The following is a 6,679-nucleotide window of genomic DNA, read 5'->3' as shown; positions in this document are numbered from 1 at the left end:
GGGAGGGAAGGGTAAAAACGAGAAGGGGAGGGGAGGGAAGGGCAGGGGAGGGCAGGGGAGGGCACGGGAGCAGAGTGTAGTGGAGTGTAGGGTAGTGTATGGGAGTGTAGGGGAACTGAGTGAAGGGGAGGGTAGGGGAGCAGAGTGTAGGGGAACTGAGTGAAGGGGAAGGTAGGGGAGGTGTGTCTAGTGGAGTGTAGGGGAGCATAGTGTAGGGGAGTGTAGAGTAGTGTGTGGTAGTGTAGGGTAGTGTAGGGGAGGGGATTGTAGGTGAGGAGAGTGTAGGGGAGCGTAGGGGAGGAGAGTATAGGGGAGTGTAGGAGAGGAGAGTGTAGGGGAGCTTAGGGGGGTGAGTGTAGGGGAGTATAGGGGAGGAGAGAGCCAGGGAAGGAAGTGGAGGGGAGGAGAGGGAAGGGGAAGGAGGGAATATTGCCTTATTTGTTGCCTTTTTACTGTCTTTGTATAGAGCCATGACAGGCAAAATAAACTATGTTGGTGAAAAGGACGTCTTTGTCTGGTGTGATTCCCGCTCCCCCAGTTTAAATTAATCAAGAATAATCTGCTCCTGGTTGAGGTCTTCCCTTACTAGTGCAGTGCTAGGACCTACGTGGTCAATGTGCTGAGGATGTGCAAGAGTCTTAGAAAACAGTCATGTTTTCCTCCCTCCTTGCTTCTTTATGAAATAAACATGATATCATCCAGCACTGGGCTGTTTTTCATGACGGAAATTCACTTCTACCCTGCACAACAAAGCTTATGATATATCCAGACCAGAGCTAAGCCGTCAGCTTGGGCAGCCACTGTCAGGCGTTCGCTTCTGTGCAGTCACCCCTTGGGGAAGCCACTTGCACTGGTTGCTTTCCTCACAAGTTTACCAAGTTTGCGTAAAGCTCCAAAGCTCAGGCCTATGCAGACACAGCCCTGCTGCTCCTTTAACACACAAGAGGGGGCTATTGTTCACAACAGCTTTTCCAGGGCTTCTCTCCGTTTTTTGTTGGAATCTAGTCCATGCTTGCAGATTGGCTTTTTCAATTCAGTGATTAGTGGGTACTGGAAGGTTCAAAAACAACACCTGACAATCTTGTCCATACGTAGGTAAGGAGAGATCTAAGGAAGGAACAGGTTGCAATACCTAAGGCTTATGCATGGCTCAAGCTTCCAGTTGAGCTGTGAAATCCACACCTCAGGTCACTTGAGGTACCAGGAGTCCCTGTAGAACATACAGGGGTCTCCAGCAGTGAGGTTCCCTGAGCAGAGGGCTTCAAGAGCTCCACAGGGAATGAAAAGAAGACTTGTGATATCCATGAGGAATGTGGCTTGCTCTCGGCAATGGAGACAAATTCCTTTCTGATTAATGCTCCACCCTGCTCCACTCCAGGGACAGACGCCTATGGCAACCTGGTCCCAGTACGTCGTACTAGGATGAGGTGGCAGGGACTGTCCCCATTCATTTTCTTTCTCAGGGTGGCCACGCCTCCTCTCTGGCTGAAGGTGGGCTTCATGGCCCGTGTGAAGGGGAGAGGTCTGGGGAAGGACTGAAAAACTTGAGAAATACTCCGAGGATAAATCAAAAGTTGGTTGCACTGAAGTAGATAGGAAGTGCAAATGATAGCCTGGGTAGATTTGCTGCAAAGAATCTGAAGAGTCTGGGTCTGCTTGCCAGAGCACTCATCCCAGTGGCTCATGATTTCTTCTGCACAGTTTTGGTTTGTTGTTCCCCAAGTCAGGACGGAATTTTGGGAATGCTCTTACACTTAGCTCATGAAAGAAAGACATGTTCTTTTGTTCTTTACTAGGTATGATTTTACCTGCTTCGATTGAGGGTACTTAGGCTATGCTATACAACTCTTCTTCACAAGAATAGTCTTCTCTATACAACTCTGTGTAGTTGGTCTAATGAAATGAAAGGAACAGTGTCAATTTACAGGAACAGTGTCAATTCCAGCATTTGAAGCAGTGCTGTGGCTTCATAATTAATAGACAGCTTTTAGAAGAACAGACAAAAATGATTCTATCTATCTTTATTTCCTGTGTAGACTTACTTATGTGGTTCTTTCCCATTCCTACTAATCCAGCTATTCACATACAGACCGGAGTTATGCACTAAACAATGATGTCAGTCTGTCACTTTCTGTCATGATGTAATTATTGCTTACAAGCAGCAGTCAATTGAACAAAGCCTTTCACGTGACTGGCTGTCTAACAACTATGCTGCTGTTGTATTTCCCAGGTGAACCACTTCAGAATTTCATAGAAGTGAAGAAGGATACCTATATGGTATGCTATCTGGCTACCCAGGTGTAGTCTGTTGGTTCCAAAACTGCCTGTCTTCACCTTGGGCAAAAGAACACAAGGTACTCAATATTGAAAAGATACCAGATAAGCATTAGTACCTTGAGTGTCGTAAGTACTCCAAGCCCGAAGGGAATTGCCACATTTCCTCTTGGCCAGCACAGCAGTGGTGTTTTTAATATCTTGGAAAACAAAACGATCAGGTATGCTGTGAATCAGCTGGCAATTTGCTTTGTGGCTTTTCTCATGAATTCTGCACGCTTCCTTTCTTTGGAGATACTTGACTTGTCCATCCAGGTCTTTCTTCTTCAAGAAAGTAGAAGCATCTCAAAAAGCAAAAAGTTACCAAGGTGTTTGAAAACAGGAGTCCAAATCTAACAGATGTAGGGATTTATAACAGAGGAAGTGGAGACAAAGATCAGCCATGAAATAGATGTGAGAAAAACACAGGTAGCAGTGTCCCGTGCGGATAAAGGAAAAGAGATAACCAAATGTCTTTCTTGAAGTGGAATAAGAATGGGGAAAACAAGACTCATGGGAAAAGCAAGCATCTTAGCTGGGATTGACACTAAGTAAAAAGCTACTACGCAGAAGTCTGTAGCTGTTGTAAAGTTGCCATGCCATTTTGCAGAGCAGAACGCAAGCACATCACCGTGCATTCTGGGCTTAGAGGAAGAAGCTCGTGAATTCTTGGTAGTTCTCATTCTGAAGTGAAGGGTCTGTAATGTGCATATTGAAGCAAAAGTCACACTTGTACAATATGTATAGAATTCCCTGGAGCATTTAACAAAAACGCCTGACTGGTAAGGTAGGACTGGTTAGAAATGCTCGCAAGTTGGGTGACAGCTGATGACTAGGTTACAGTGCAGAGTAACCTTGGATTTCAGATGACAACATTGCGGTTGTGCCAGAAGATAAGCTGTAGATCACCTTACACGAGCATGACATTTATTTCACCCATTCTTGTAGAAAAAGGGAAGGATTAATTCATTAGGAGGAAAGAGGCACAAGAATACAGTATGCCTCTTTGATTTGTTCCATACCAAGTGGACATCAAGAAATACAGGCCTAGAAACCCAATGACAATCTTCTCTACATCTATGTCCAAAACCTAATTTGATGGAAATCTCAGAGCATGTGCTACTACAAGACTAACAATGAAGATCCTCTGCCCAGAAGAGTCTTTCAGAAAATGCTTCTCTCTACTCCAAATTGTCTCAGAGCAGAAGCCCCTGAAAGAAAAAAGAGCCTCGCTGCAGAAACACATAGCTTTCCCAGTGAAGATTGCTCAAGACTTAGTGCTGGAAGCCTGTTGTCGGAACTGAGCAAATGACTGCTTGAACAAGAATTGGTTTCCAGCAGCCTCTGCTCCATAGTGGCAACATCTGGCCAGAGGAAGACAGCAAGCCAAGAGGAGACTTGCCTTTGGATCTGTGCCAGCCTCAGTCAATCCTTCTGCACACAATTCAGCTGTCACCCCCATGGAAGACAAACACCTGCGAGGAAGTACAGAAACTGCTGGGATTGGAGGTGGTGGTATTGCAACCAGCTTTGGCTGCATTCTTCGACAAGAACAAGGACAAGATCATATTTTGACAGATTTGTTGTTGCATTGCTTCACTCTCTCCAGCACAGTAAAATGGTGACACTGATGGACAGTAAAACCAGTTCATTTTCTTCCTATGAAAGTTTCTCTTCGGGTCTTCTTCCCAGACTCCACTCTTTTCCAGTGGCTATGGCTTGAAAGCAAGACCAAGGACATAAAGACAAGATTCTCTTCAACAATCAGGTTTGCTTATGGACAGAAGAAGTAAGGTTAAGACACGGCTGAAGATGAGTGAGAAATTACCAGAGAGGTGGGCTCATCAGAGAAAGGCTGTAGCAAAAACCAGTCTGTTGGGTTAGCTCTTACTCTACATTTTTAAGCACTTGTAACTCATCTTGGTGCCAGGAACTGCAGTTTACTTTTCAACTTCTTTTTTATAATTTGTGATAGTTACATATTTTCAGTCCAAAAATAAGATAAATTGAAAGCTGACTCTAGGGTAAAAATACATAAAAAACAGAGCTGTGTATAGAAATTAAAATAAAATAAAATAAAATAAAATAAATAAAATAAAATAAAATAAAATAAAATAAAATAAAATAAAATAAAATAAAATAAAAAAGGATTCTGACCTACTTATTATGTATTTTTAATTTCCTTCATAACTTACCAAGGAACAGACTGGATTTGAATAAGAGCTTTCTTTCTCCACCTCTCAGCCTTTCCTGTCTTTGACAGACTTCCGCAGTCAGCCAGTTCTTGCTGTTTCCGTGATCTCTGCACAGAGTCTTGTACTCCCTTATCTTCGGGTGGGTAACCTGCAATGGTGTTCGCTCAGACCTAGGAATCACCAGCCTTCATCTTGTTCCCTGTCTCACTACAGAGCTCACCCTGACATCCCTGTTGGAAGGAGAAGGCTTTCTTAGCGGAGAGGACTACTGTGCATGGCTGCCCTGTGTCTCCGTTGATCAGACTCACAGCAAAGTAAACCACATGAGGATGAAACGGATTTCCCTCTGGACGGATCAGAGTATGGATTGAAATAGGACCTGGAAGAACAAAGGGCGTTCTCAAGAGAGTCCTTTCCCATTCATTTGCTTAGTCACTGGGAAACTCTTCCAGAAAATTCAGGCAAACAATTTCCCTGCATGGAAACCTCATTTTGTCTGTCGAGCTAAGATTTTATCCCAGGATATTCAGGTCTTTTGACATGGTATAAACCTTTCTGCTCTAACTTCCCTCGGTTTTTCTTTTCTTCTAAAGTTCATTTCTCTGGCAAAGCAATGCAATCCTTGAATTCAGACACCTGTGGAAAACTTCGGAAATTTCCTGGTCAAGAACTTTCTTTAGACAGCATCAATGATATCACAACAACGCAGACTTCTTTAACTCTTTCTTTAAAATACCCACCACAGATTCGGTATCATTTTCATGCAGACCAATCCCCAGCTTGATCATCTACATTGAATTGAAAAGCACAGAAACCTGCAGTTTATGGTGTGCAACTGCCTCACCACCCTCTGAGTAAATAATTGCTTCCAAATACCTATTCTAAATCTATCCTGTCTTAGAGTAGAACAAGCCATTACTCCTTGTCCTATCACTACACTCCCTGAAAAAGAGTCCTTCAGCTTTTCTGTAGGTCCCTTTAGGTACTGGAAGCCACAATAAGGTCTCACCAGAGCCTTCTTTTCTCCGGGCTGAACAATTCTAACTTCCTCAGCCTGTCTTCATAGGAGAGGTGCTCCAGTCCCTTGATCATCTTCATGGCCCTCCTCTGGACCCTCTGGCTCTAACAGTCCTACAGCCTCCTTGTGCTGGGGGCACAAATATTGCTTTTTGAAATATTGATTTTGTATAAATGCCACATGGATAATCTTTGGCTGTTATTATCAACACAGCACTGCTGAGATTAGTACTTGTAAATATAGAGGAATTAGAAAGAAATGTAGACAATATAATTTGATTAAACTGAAACTGAACTTGGCAAGAGATGAAAAGACTAACATGAAGGGGATTGTATAGGTACATTGGTCAGAAAAGGAAGACCAAGGAGAGTGTACCCTTTGATGGATGAGAAATGATAACTGGTAACAACAGACATGGAGAAGAGGTACAATTCCAGGAGGTCCAATGCCATGCAATCCAGTGTCCTGACGGAACCGGGTGGTGGAGTTGCAAATCTTCTTTCCATCATATTTGAAATGTCATGGCAGTCAGGTGACATCCATGGTGACTTGAAAAAGGGGTGTCCGTTTCCATTTTTAAAAAAGGTAGAAAGGATGACCAGTGAGCCTCACCTCTATGCCTGAAAAGATCATGGAACAGATCCTTTTGAAAACAGTATCAAGGCACAGGCAAACCAAGAAGGTGATCTGAGACAGACAGCAAGGGCAAATCATGCCAAAACTCTCTATTGGTTTTCTGTGATGGAGTGACGGCATCAGTTGACAAAAGAGGACCAACCAATGTCATCTACCTGGCCTTCTGTTAGGCCTTTGACATGGTTCCACATGACATCCTTATCTCCAAAGTGGAGAGATATGGATATGATGGGTGGACCACTCGGTGGATACGGAATTGGCTGGATGGCCACACAGAGTGTTGCAGTCAAAAGCTCAATGCCCAGGTAGAGGCTGGTGACTAGTAGTGTCCCTCAGGGGTCTGTCTTGGGACCAGTGCTTTTCAATACCTTTATCAATGACATAGACAATGAGATGGAGTGCACCCTCAACACATTTTCAGATGGCACCAAGCTGAGTGGTGCAGATGATACAACAGAAGGAAAATAGCCATTCAAAGGCACCAGGGTAAGTTTGAGAAGTAGGCCCACATAAAGAA

The sequence above is a fragment of the Anas platyrhynchos genome, chromosome Z, assembly GCF_047663525.1.
Source record: "Anas platyrhynchos isolate ZD024472 breed Pekin duck chromosome Z, IASCAAS_PekinDuck_T2T, whole genome shotgun sequence".
Lineage (NCBI taxonomy): Eukaryota > Metazoa > Chordata > Aves > Anseriformes > Anatidae > Anas > Anas platyrhynchos.
The sequence above is the reverse complement of the archived record's forward strand: the minus strand, read 5'-3'. Positions refer to the sequence as shown.